The sequence below is a fragment of the Oncorhynchus tshawytscha genome, linkage group LG05, assembly GCF_018296145.1.
Source record: "Oncorhynchus tshawytscha isolate Ot180627B linkage group LG05, Otsh_v2.0, whole genome shotgun sequence".
Taxonomy (NCBI): domain Eukaryota; kingdom Metazoa; phylum Chordata; class Actinopteri; order Salmoniformes; family Salmonidae; genus Oncorhynchus; species Oncorhynchus tshawytscha.
Window position 1 is genome coordinate 22842063 of NC_056433.1, and position 13229 is coordinate 22855291.

The 13229-nt window shown below is 42.7% G+C and overlaps 2 long non-coding RNA genes across 3 annotated transcripts; both read left to right on the forward strand.

Moving 5' to 3' along the window:
* Window positions 1–640: 640 nt before the first annotated feature.
* Window positions 641–4019, forward strand: LOC112250176. The gene is made up of 2 exons (XR_002953504.2): window positions 641–2918; window positions 3308–4019. It is a non-coding gene; the product is annotated as an uncharacterized LOC112250176 (long non-coding RNA).
* Window positions 4020–8673: 4654 nt separating this feature from the next.
* LOC112251713 lies at window positions 8674–12665 on the forward strand. Of its 2 annotated transcripts, XR_002953694.2 has the most exons (4): window positions 8674–10104; window positions 10371–10498; window positions 10598–10696; window positions 10864–12665. It is a non-coding gene; the product is annotated as an uncharacterized LOC112251713 (long non-coding RNA). The 2 variants fall into 2 exon arrangements; XR_006083390.1 differs by having other exon boundaries at window positions 8674–10498.
* The last annotated feature ends 564 nt before the right edge of the window (window positions 12666–13229 follow it).

The window sequence follows — 13229 nt, forward strand, 5'->3', positions numbered from 1 at the left end:
CTCCATGCTCTTTCAGTAAGTTTTGAGTGCTACCGGATGGACCCTGGAGGGAAGAGTATATCTCTCCGCCCCAACCCTTCATTCCTCCCGGAGGTTCTGTCAGACAGACATGTGAACATCTCTTTTTATCCTGTCTGCTTACGACCCGCGCCTCCCCGGCAGTGGCGGGGGGGTCTGGGCCTCCCTCCGGCATGCTGTGCCCTGTGAGGGCACTGGCTGCCTATGGGGAGCGGACACGGTCAGTGAGAACAACAGACCAGCTCTTTGTCTCACTGGATCATGGACACAATTACGACAGCATACTGCCTGGCTGGCAGGCCAGTGCTGGGATCTGTGGTGGCACATTCAACATGAGATATGGCTGCGTCCTGGGTTCTACTGAGAGGAGTGCCCCTCGCTGATATCTGTGCTGCGGCCAGCTGGGCTTCCTCTTGCACCTTTGCAAGATATCGGGTAAATATGGCACCTCCCTCTGTGGTTGGTTCAGCGGTCCTGGGCTTCGCCTCCCCTTCCGGGGACTGTGCCGGGACCCACCCTTCCACATTGACGGTCCCAACGCCTTGGTCCCGCTCTGGGACTTTGACTCTGGCTTGCCAGGTCCTTCTAGCACCGACTAATCTGGTACTGGTATACCAACATATTGGAGTGATCCAATATAGTGAAACATAATGAAGGTTACCTATGTAACCACGGTTATGTGAACTATATGGATCACTCCAATCCTCTACGGTGCTAGAGGCTCCTTAAAAATTATGTTGAGAACATGTCGCGGCCATGGCGTCTATATATAGGGGAGAACCCCATCTGTGTCACTGGTGTACACGGAAGTAAATCTGTAAATCTTCACCTCGGAAGTATCCCTCCGCTGCAGAGTGATATCAATATATTGGAGTGATCCATATAGCTCACATAACCGTGGTTACATACGTAATCTTCGGTGTATATGCTCCTAAAAAAACAATGAGGAGATGGGAGAGGCCGGACTTGCAGCGCGTTGAGCGTCACAAATAGAACAAATTTATATTTTAGCGCATGCCCACGAAGATACTCGCTGATGCCGGTGAGCAATGTGGGTGCAATAAGTGAATAACATGTATGTCTACATTTATTTTGCAACGCTCGTACATGAGCGGTGTGGTCAGCATGTTATGCTTCACGGAGCAGAGCTGTTGTCAAGGAAGTGAGTTTGTGTTTATACAGGACCTCCCGCCCGCCTCCACCTACCATCAATCAATCATGTCAATGCGGAGCTATACTGAGCCCACAGCATTGTTTAAGCAGTTTTGGGAGGCGGTGGGCACACAGGACATTGGTACAGAGCTCAATTTGGCCTCTGCGTGCCTCTGGAGGCTCTGCAATTGCGTCACACCCTCCTTACGGAGTCTCCGACCACATTTTCATTTTCGGATCAAGCATAAATTGGCTCTTACGTTTACGCACAGGTTTTCTGAGCACGCTAGATAGCTAATTAGCATATGTGGTCGCTGCTTGTCTGTTTACTGTAAACAAGCGCTGTAACATGGAGATATGATCGTGTGGGAAAACTAACACTATCAAGGTGTGTATCAATTTAACCTTTTTGTTTTTTCAAAATAATTTCTCACTGATATGAAAGATTCTTATGCTTCCAAAACCAAACCACAAGTGACGCGTGTTAATGGTAAGATTAACGCTTCGAACACACCGACTGTGTTAGGGCATCACTGCTGCATAACATTTTGTGCACCTAGGCAACTATACTGATGCAGGTACTTTTTGCAAATGGTCGCATGCAGTTGGACACATGGAGGAGAGAATCATTTTCGCAGTATCCTCAAAACCGTGTCTTTTTGACACAACTGCTGACAGCTACAGGGACATAAACACAAAAAATTCTGCTTGGAGACAAGTATCCACGATAGTAGGATTGCCAGGTCAGTTTAGTAGTGAGCTTGTGCTAGATGTGGCTAGTTAGCGTTAGCTAGCTAGCTAACCTAGCCAATGAGGTGTGTGTGAAAGAAATAGTCAAATAAATTATGCAAGTTACTACCCTTGATAACCTTCCCAAATAATCATGTTTGAAAGAGTGAGTGTATTTATAGATTAATAGAAATGGTAGATACTACTGTACCCTGATAATTTGGTCAGATAACCGTGTGTGTCTATGTGTACAGTAGGTGACAAGTCCATGATAGCTATCTAATAACTATAGTTATGCTAGGTAATGGTTTGGCTTATCATGTTCATGTCTATGTAGAAGAAGACTGTAGGAGGAAGTGGAGAGGACTCAGGGACAGGTATCAGAGAGCGAGAAGGGTAGAGAAAGATGGGTCAGCAGCTTCAGGCCAGCAGCCTTGGGGCTTCTGCCACATTCTTTTCTGGATCCATTTATTGTGCCTCGGGCAACGAGTGGCAATTTTACAGCCAGACCCTTTACTACGTCATCCACAAGTGTTGTCGCCACCGGTGCATCAAGACCCTCAACGTCACCTACAAATGCGACCATCACCTCCACCGGTGGAGTGAGACCCTCTACAACATCATCCATGAGTATGACCACCACCGGTGCAGCCATAGAAGATGATGAAATGGAGGAAGCACCTCTGGATCTAGGACCACCTGAGATTATTATGAACCTCACGGAAGTGACCACTGAGGACCTCATTGAACAGGATGTGGCTGTGGAGAGAAACAGAGAAACGAAGAGGAACAACATCACACCAGGCGTCATCGGAGGTACCAGCCCCCAGATCCACTCAACTAATTTCAGCAGAGGCTCCTCCAAGCCGTCGAGCAGGATGCTGCCCAACCTGATGATCACAGGAAGGAGACCCTATTTGCCATGAGCCTGGTGCAAACACTGAAGAGGCTGCCTCCGCAAAGAAAAGCAGCAGTCAAGGTTAAAATGTATCAGCTGCTTTTCGAAGCCGAGTTCAATGGTATGTTTTTTTTTCTCTCCACATCACAGGTAGTGTCATAAGTGTGCGACAATGAAGTAAAGTAGGTCATTTTTACAGTATAGTCATGTAGGTTAATTGGTATTTCAGATCAAAGTATTAATATGAGGCAAATGTATAGCTGTTGTTTCTGGGTTAGAAAATATCCTAAAACAGTTTGCTGTCGAAATATCTGCCTGTCATATTCATCTTTTGATCTGAAATACAAATTCCATGAGTAAACAGCAAGTATTACCAACTTTACCACACTGTTCCTATATTTATGCCACTAACGACACTATACAAGCAGTATTTAGTTAACATAAATCTCACCTTTTATGGTGTCATATTATGTTAAGCTTTGTATGTGTTGTTTTTCTCTTCCCTTCCAGAGATGGAGTCAATTTAACAGACAAGCTCACAGGAAGGACAGGAAGAGGAGAGGAGTTGTCTGGTTGTTGTTTTGACCTCCATCATTGTACCTTTCTTTTCACACACGTCAGTTCTGTTTAAATTCAGTCAATTCATAGTCATTTGTTTATAAAGTCTTAGGATAGCATTCATTATTAGTGTTACATAGATTTCTGAATTGAAACTCATACAGAGTTTTCACAGATGCTCTTGGTCTCTTACAAGACTAAAGGTCAATATTTCTTTCATTTAAAACCACTTGAAAACCAGGGTTTTGAAACTTCACAAAAAGTTATGTTCCATCGACTGGTCCGTGACATCCAGGGGCCATTTGTTTGTTTAGCTGTATTATGGCTACATATTATTCCCTTTTTTTCAGAGACAGAGACACACCTCTTCGTACCTCAGATCTCCAGTATCCTGCCCTCTCTCTCTTTATGGCCATGTCTGAAGTTCCCCTACTACGTCTAGGCTTTATGAGTAGTCCCTGTATCAGTCTGCAGTTGTGCCAAAAATACATGCTGTTCTCTTACAGATTACAGGTTACACATTCATTTAAAAACATATTTTTTACACACACACACACACACACTTCTTTCAATAGTTGTATTTTTTAAAACATTTTTACAATACACATAACTGTCATGTTCTTTCCTGTACTTGAATACTTATTAAATTATGTTTTCATAGTCAGTTGTTTCAGTTGTTTATTAATATCTAATTTAGACTTAATCTGCTTATTTCCTCCCTACACCTTTGCAGATCTAAGACAAGATGAAAGTAAAAACACATTCTCTTCCTAATTCGTTTTTTTTCCCACCTGTATTTTGTCAGACCAGTGATTCACACATGGTGGTAAACTGTACTATTTGTATGGACCCTAGGTTACCTTTTCCCATACTAACTGTATGTCTTTAACCTTAATTAGTGCTCCTGCTCACCTGGTGTACCATGCCAGGTGTGTATAATACTGACGTTAATGGGAGAGGGGAGGGGTTAAGGTGTGGTCTTTACTCCCAAATTTCACTTAAATATTGCTTCCAAATGAAGAGAGACAATGATACATAAAGTAATCTGGGGGGAAAATGCAATTTTATGGACAACGGTGGATGGTTCTTAAAATAACCTTTGTGTTATGGGGCTCTTAAAAGAGCCGTTTCACTCCACGGCATACTGCAATGGGACTTCACCTGCTGGCGATGAGAAGTAGGTGGTCAGCTTCTCCCTCACCTGGAGTGCCTGTCTGGGGGTGTTGTTGGCACCTGCCCTGGTGACATCAGGAAGGTGACCACTTGGCGTGTTCATCGCCATCTGGAGCGGCTCCTGGAATGACCTCCGCAGGTAGTTGTGGAGAACACATGTGGCCTTCACGCAGGCATCGACATTTGAGGGGCTGAGACCAAGCATTCTCTGGTACATTCTCCACGGGGCTGCCAGAATCCCAAAGGTGCATTCAACAACTAACCTTGCCCTGGACAGTCGTTTGTTAAAGATCCTTACAGGCTTTGGCAATGGCAGCTGGCGTCCAAGGTTGGGTCTTAAAGGGAAGGCCTCATCGCTGACGAAGACGTGGGGAACAGGTCCCAGGTCTTCAGCCCCAGGGAGTGATGCAGGTGGTGGAATATCCAGGGTGCCATCCTGAAGTGCCTGGCCAAAGGCAGGGTCACGCCATCACTTCCCTTGCCGTAAGCACCAACATCGACCACATGGAAACAGTAGATGGCATCTATTACAGCCAAGAGTACAACTGAATATGTACCCTTGTAGTTGTAGAACTGCGAACCTGAGCACGGTGGAGCCTGGATTACTACATGTTTCCCTTCAATGGAGCCAAGACAGTTGGGGAAATTCCACCTCTCCAGGAACTCAGCAGCGATGGTCCTCCAGTCTTCCTCCTTTGGGACAGGCAGTACAGTGCCTTGCGAAAGTATTCGGCCCCCTTGAACTTTGTGACCTTTTGCCACATTTCAGGCTTCAAACATAAAGATATAAAACTGTATTTGTTTGTGAAGAATCAACAACAAGTGGGACACAATCATGAAGTGGAACGACATTTATTGGATATTTCAAACTTTTTTAACAAATCAAAAACTGAAAAATTGGGCGTGCAAAATTATTCAGCCCCTTTACTTTCAGTGCAGCAAACTCTCCAGAAGTTCAGTGGGGATCTCTGAATGATCCAATGTTGACCTAAATGACTAATGATGATAAATACAATCCACCTGTGTGTAATCAAGTCTCCGTATAAATGCACCTGCACTGTGATAGTCTCAGAGGTCCGTTAAAAGCGCAGAGAGCATCATGAAGAACAAGGAACACACCAGGCAGGTCCGAGATACTGTTGTGAAGAAGTTTAAAGCCGGATTTGGATACAAAAAGATTTCCCAAGCTTTAAACATCCCACGGAGCACTGTGCAAGCGATAATATTGAAATGGAAGGAGTATCAGACCACTGCAAATCTACCAAGACCTGGCCGTCCCTCTAAACTTTCAGCTCATACAAGGAGAAGACTGATCAGAGATGCAGCCAGGAGGCCCATGATCACTCTGGATGAACTGCAGAGATCTACAGCTGAGGTGGGAGACTCTGTCCATAGGACAACAATCAGTTGTATATTGCACAAATCTGGCCTTTATGGAAGAGTGGCAAGAAGAAAGCCATTTCTTAAAGATATCCATAAAAAGTGTTGTTTAAAGTTTGCCACAAGCCACCTGGGAGACACACCAAACATGTGGAAGAAGGTGCTCTGGTCAGATGAAACCAAAATTGAACTTTTTGGCAACAATGCAAAATGTTATGTGTGGCGTAAAAGCAACACAGCTCATCACCCTGAACACACCATCCCCACTGTCAAACATGGTGGTGGCCTGCTTTTCTTCAGCAGGGACAGGGAAGATGGTTCAAAATGATGGGAAGATGGATGGAGCCAAATACAGGACCATTCTGGAAGAAAACCTGATGGAGTCTGCAAAAGACCTGAGACTGGGATGGAGATTTGTCTTCCAACAAGACAATGATCCAAAACATAAAGCAAAATCTACAATGGAATGGTTCAAAAATAAACATATCCAGGTGTTAGAATGGCCAAGTCAAAGTCCAGACCTGAATCCAATCGAGAATCTGTGGAAAGAACTGAAAACTGCTGTTCACAAATGCTCTCCATCCAACCTCACTGAGCTCGAGCTGTTTTGCAAGGAGGAATGGGAAAAAATTTCAGTCTCTCGATGTGCAAAACTGATAGAGACATACCCTGTTGCCAAGAATCTAAAATATAATTCAAAATAATGATCAATATTGTGTATAACTTGAATTCCACCCACATATTATAGCTACTCATATAGCTACCTCATTACTGTTTATTATGCTTTACTAATTATATTGTAATGCTAATCAACCATCATTAACAATGCCTTGAAACAGTAAATCAAATCAAATCAAATTTATTTATATAGCCCTTCGTACATCAGCTGATATCTCAAAGTGCTGTACAGAAACCCAGCCTAAAACCCCAAACAGCAAGCAATGCAGGTGTAGAAGCATGGTGGCTAGGAAAAACTCCCTAGAAAGGCCAAAACCTAGGAAGAAACCTAGAGAGGAACCAGGCTATGTGGGGTGGCCAGTCCTCTTCTGGCTGTGCCGGGTGGAGATTATAACAGAACATGGCCAAGATGTTCAAATGTTCATAAATGACCAGCATGGTCAAATAATAATAAGGCAGAACAGTTGAAACTGGAGCAGCAGCACAGTCAGGTGGAAGTTGAAACTAGAGCAGCAGCATGGCCAGGTGGACTGGGGACAGCAAGGAGTCATCATGTCAGGTAGTCCTGGGGCATGGTCCTAGGGCTCAGGTCAGTTGAAACTGGAACAGCAGCATGGCCAGGTGGACTGGGGACAGCAAGGAGTCATCATGTCAGGTAGTCCTGGAGCTCAGGTCCTAGGGCTCAGGTCCTCCGAGAGAGAGAAAGAAAGAGAGAAGGAGAGAATTAGAGAACGCACACTTAGATTCACACAGGACACCGAATAGGACAGGAGAAGTACTCCAGATATAACAAACTGACCCCAGCCCCCCGACACTGTACCAGTACAATTCAGTCTATGACTATATCAATAAACTGTAGTCCAGGCCAACTCTACTCTTAGAAAGAATGGTACTATCTACTTAAAAGGGTTCTTTGGCTGTCCCCATAAGAGATCCCTGTTAGGTTCCAGGTAGTACCCCTTTTGATTCCAAGTAGAACCCTATGTTCCATGTGTTATACCTGGAACCAAAAATGGTTATCCTATGGGGAAAGAAGGACACTTTTGGAACCTTTTTCTCTAAGAGTGTATGCGAGTCCAATAAGAATGTAATGAATGACTGTCTTGAACAACAATGGATCCTGGAGAAGACTAGCCTACCTTCATCAGGGCAGAAGGCACCTTTCTTTTCATTTGGTAATATTGCTTAATTAAAAAAGGATTATAAACCAACTTTGGGAAAAGTTATAGTCCCAATGAACATTCTGTAAAAGTACATCTGATGTCAAATAGGGACTATTAACAACTTTAGCTAGCTAGGTTGCACATCAAAACAATGTATCAAATATCAATCAATTATGGTATCAAAGGCTTGAAAAATGTACTAGAATGTAGCTTACCGGAGACAAATCGCCAGGCGTTCAACTGGGCTGATGGACTCCCGGTAGTTAGTATCCATCCGGGTGATCCTGGCTCCAACCATCTGGAGCAGATGATCGAACTGGCTTCGGTCCAGACGAAAGTAACTTCGGAATTCCTGTCCAAACAGTCGAAGCTCTTGAATTAGACGGTGGAACTCCCCTGCCTGCTTTCCGGACTTTAACCATCTCTGGACCCACACAGACCTGCGCTTTCGGCGGGGCTGGTCCCGGCCCAACAGCGCGATCAAGACCACCTTCCTCAACGTTGGTCTCATTTTTGAAAGAGCCTACTCTGCTATTTGGACTATTATTGCATTTCGCTCCAAAACTGCATTTTGGAGGGAAATTATACTATGGCTATCACAATTCAATTGTGGATGTCTTCGAATAAATAATATACTTTGCAAATAAATTAAAAAATGTGAAGAAATTATGCAATCAAACTGTTTTTATGTAATCCCACATTTTTACTGAATATGTGTGCAAAAAAAAAATCTACATTCATATTTTGCTACTTTCTGTCAAGTCTACGCATACAATTTGATGCATAATGCCCCACACAGAACGCACTGCAACTGCCTCTGCAACGCAATGCTGCAAGGCAAATGCAGCGTTCCATTGGAAATGAATGTACTTCTGGTGTGTCGAAACGCAAAACACAGTCGGTGTGTTCGAAGCGTGAGCGTTGGGGCTCTTAACAACACTCCCCTATACAGAAGACTCCTTCGTCCAATGACTCTTGTGTGTAATGGTCATGAGCAAGGGCTCTTGTTAGATTAGCTAGCTAGGCATTAATGATGAATTAACATCATGTGGACAATGGCAGATTTTTGTCCTATTCTGAGAATGGACTGCTCTGTTACCCACACCCTACTTTGTAGCTAGTAGTGTTGGAGACACATTATCCTATTATTTGTTTAATTTGCCCCAAAGCCTTGTTGATATAGCAAATTTGAGCTATTAACCTTTGCTTGTTGTTTTATTTTAGTTGTTACTCCTCCCTACACTATCTACATGGGGAAAGACAAATATGAACGTAAGTAGCTGATCATTTGAAGTGTTTTTCTAGTAACAAACCAAGATTGTTTTAGCAGCATTGTGAGGTAGCAAAGTGACTACCTAGCCAGCAGATCCAACACATTTTGCTCACAGCTGCACTAGGGTCGGACAGGCTTCCTGTGTAGATTAAGACAGAGGAGCCGGCGCGAGACATGGCTGGGAAAACGTACCTCCATCCAGGGATGAGAAATGTGTTGGCCCATTAACCCCCCCAAAATTGTCCCATTATCTCAACTGTTACACCAGGAAGATTGAATGACTGCTAGTTTAAGTAAACTTTCGTTTTCGACCTTGCAGTAGCCATAGAACCCGTCATGGAATGGCACGTTGCGTTGAACAACAAAGGAGCTGATTGGCTGGCACTGCAATTCCAAAATGGTTCATTGACTTCTGCTACCTAGCACGTGGACGAAAAGGGCAGTTTCGTGGAAAACTAGCAGTGGCTTAATCTCAGTGTAACAGTTAGGATAATGGGACAATTCGGAGTACAACACATTTCTCATTCCTGGATTGAGGTACTTTTTCCGAGCCAAATTTCACGCTGGCTCTGCGGTGTTTTAAGGCTTCCGCATGGTTTGGGTTGGCGAACGTAACGAGTGTGATTGCTTACTCCCTTCAAAGACCTTAGCCAAAACAGTACTATTTTCAAGCGATTTTCAGATGCCGTAGCCAGTATACACTTCCGCAAAATAGTCAGAATTATTGTAAATTAAGAAATCTGCAGTATTTCTCAAGCGATAAAATGTGCATGAAAACAAATATCGTTGAATGACAAACACTTAATTAAAGAATCCCTGATGTTGACCAGTGACCGAGGAAGGGGCGTAGACTTCGGCTCCGAACTCTGTCTTGCCTCGAGAAAGAATGTGTGAACGAACAGCCCAAAAAAACCTTCCGACCTGTTTCGGAAGGGAAGCATGCGGACTACTTTACTTTACGCAGGAGGCATGTCCGACCCTTGATCAGCTGTAATCAAGCGGGTCGGATCTGACTACCCACCTTACTTTCTGCTGCTTTCTCACTATTAGATGATCTCATCAAATATGGATGGCCTGAAGACGTGAGAAACTCATATCCATTTCTTCTTGTAACTCAAACCATGAAATACATTATTAGGATTTGACCATTTGATGAGTCTGACGGTTGGTTCTATGTATACATTACTCTATGTAGTGTTGAAGAATATCCACCAGGTGGCCCTAGAGCTAGGCTAATAGTACAGTAGTCCTATATCAGCTAATAGTGCTGTGGTAATATGCATGTCATTGATAATTTTAGTATGGAGGTGTTATTGCTGTTATAATAGTAACCATATTATTTCCACAGGTTTCATGTGGATAAACTATCTTCTGCCCATGTGTACCTTAGAATGCCTAAGGGACTGACAATTGAGGATATTCCCAAGGAAGTCTTGATTGACTGTGTACAGCTTGTGAAAAACAACAGCATCCAAGGTAATACATTGAGTGGCCCGGCCCGGTGAGTTTGATTAGAATAATATAATAGTAATGTACAAACCTCCTCCAGGAAATTTTGATATCCTTTTAACTCAGGATGCAAAATGAACAACTTCAATGTTGTCACCATGGGAAAACCTAAAAAAAACAGGGGACATGGATGTAGGCCAAATAGGTTTCCATCGGCACAAGGAGGTCAGTGATTTCTCTCTTCTGGCAAAATGTATCTGTAACTTTCGGATCTATTAGGCTACTTTTATAGGTCTCAGCTTTCATTGTCAATATATTTTTAGCTTCTATTGGTGTTCTATTTGAGTAATATCTATGAAATGATCATTTAGACTATGTCTACTGTTTTGTAGATTAAGATTGTGGCAGTAGAGAGGAAGATGAATGAGATTGTGAACAGGTTGGAGAAAACAAAGGACAAGCGATACCCTGATCTGGCAGCAGAGAAAGAGTCTTGAGATACGGAAGAGAGAAACGAGAAGAAGGCCCAGATACAAGATCTGAAAAAGAAAGATAAAGATGGCATAAAAAAGAAAAGAGAGCTGGATGAGCTCAAGTAAGTTCTCTTATCTTTGTCCAACCCTAGCTACATCACCTCTCTTCATCTGCCATCCCAAAACACTGTGAATAGTCACTTATGTGAATGATAAACTCACACAGTAATTGTCCATTAATAGCAGTTATTCTTCGCTGATGATGAGTGACAATATGACAACAACTGAGGCGAGTTGATTAACAATCTAAACGGATGTGTAGTCTGCTTCTTTCAGAAATAGACTGGCATATTAATTGGTTATATGACTGTGTTGTAATATGACCATTATGTCTGAAATGTATAATTGTATCTTTTTCGGGATGGAAATGATTCGGGTGACTTCATGTAAAAGGACAATATCAGACATACTCCACCACCTGCAAGTAAACATTGTCGGGTTGGGCCCTCACTGTTATACCGGACAGTGCTTTGACATTGTATATAGATCGATAAAATTGCTACTGTATTTTTGGAACAGTACGTGTGCCAATTTTGCTAAAATTTCAGGACTCTGAACAGTCTGGTTTCCAGACGCTTCTTGAATTTCAAAGGATAACATTCCAACAGCATTGATCTCTTGCACTGAACATCCTCTGCTCGACTGACAAGAGGGTAACAACAACCCCCGATTCCTCAGAAAACTGCTGCCAACGATTTAGTCTTGGGACGGCTATACCTTACAGGCTCTATGATCCAGTTCAGTATTGTTGCATGTTGACCTAATGATATGAATTAATATAAGATTTCCTGACCAGTATGTCTATGGGTGAAATTAAATGAGTATGTACATTTTTTAAAATAATTTACCTGGTCAATGCTGCAGACGTTGTCCTGGCCAGAGACTGGAACATGTGAATTGTGTCCATGTGAATCCATGCATAAGGTTTGTCTTGCATGTTTCTTTGAATTCATTGTAAGATTGCTGACATTGTGAATAAAAATCACCTTGTTTATCAGCTCAAAGTTAAATTTTAAACAAAAACTGAACTGCCCATAAGGTATGTTAATTGCCCAGTTCATTATTGAGACAATATGTTGACATAGCTTTGCTAATGAAGTGGGATGTGTAATGAATGGTTTGTGCTGCTTGAAAGTTGAGAGAATGGGTACCACCAGCTTTCTCCTTCCTGGGTGATCAGAGCTGGGATTGAATTGACACGTGCTGGTTTTTCAGTATAAAGCGTGACATCTCTATTTCTCAATGCTGTGTGTGGATGCAGCTGTGGTTGACCTCTGGTCCACATCACACAGACTGAAACGCATGGAGCAGGTTGAGGCACGAGGAGTGTGTCCGAATGAATTATTCTGGAGGACTTGCATTTCATCTGCGTAAACAATTTCACTCCAAACAACCTCTAAAAGCAGAATAAAAGGCCTTTGTTTCAATCTGCATGTGATTTGCTTGCCACTACATGAATAAGACTGGGTTATTCTCAGTGACAGGATGTCATATGTAACTATAGGCCCCGGTCTGTGTTTATCAACCAACTGTTGACTATGCTTATGTCACATGCCAGTATTATTTCAAGGACTGGAACATAGTGTACAAATGTCCTGTTTTCCATGAAGGTTGTTTCATGGATGAGGCATTTAGATATTTTTCAAGTTATGAACTGTTGAATAAAGGCATGCTTTTGAAGTTATAGCTGACCTGACAGTTGGTTGTGTGTTTAAACAAGGATCTTATCACAACAAGCATACGTGGGGCAGCTCATGTTTTAGTTCTGATTAGAAGTAGCCTACATTGTACCGTTCCTGGAGAAACAGACCTACTGTAACGTGTTAGAAGACCCTAGGTAACAGTTACAGTACATTACCACATGGGATCCTGTATGATTGATGAGTGATTATGGTTTGGTTGATTAATAATGATATGTGGCGCTGACATCGGTAACCCTTTCTCAAGAGATTTACTGCTTGGGTAGCATCAACTTGAGCTGTATTACTGTAAAAAGAAGCCAAAGCTGTATACTTTTTAAGTATTGTGGCAGTTCAGTTGCTCCTTTGCAAGGGAGTCATTGAGAGTTCAGCCAGAATTCCATATTCTGGTCTCATTTTCTTAGTTCTGTTCTATGAGTCAATCCCAGAAGAGGTCCCAGTTATTTCTCTAATGAGATTTACATAGATGTACAGCTTTGAAAGAAGAAAAATCATGTTACACCCATTGTAACAACATGAAACCTA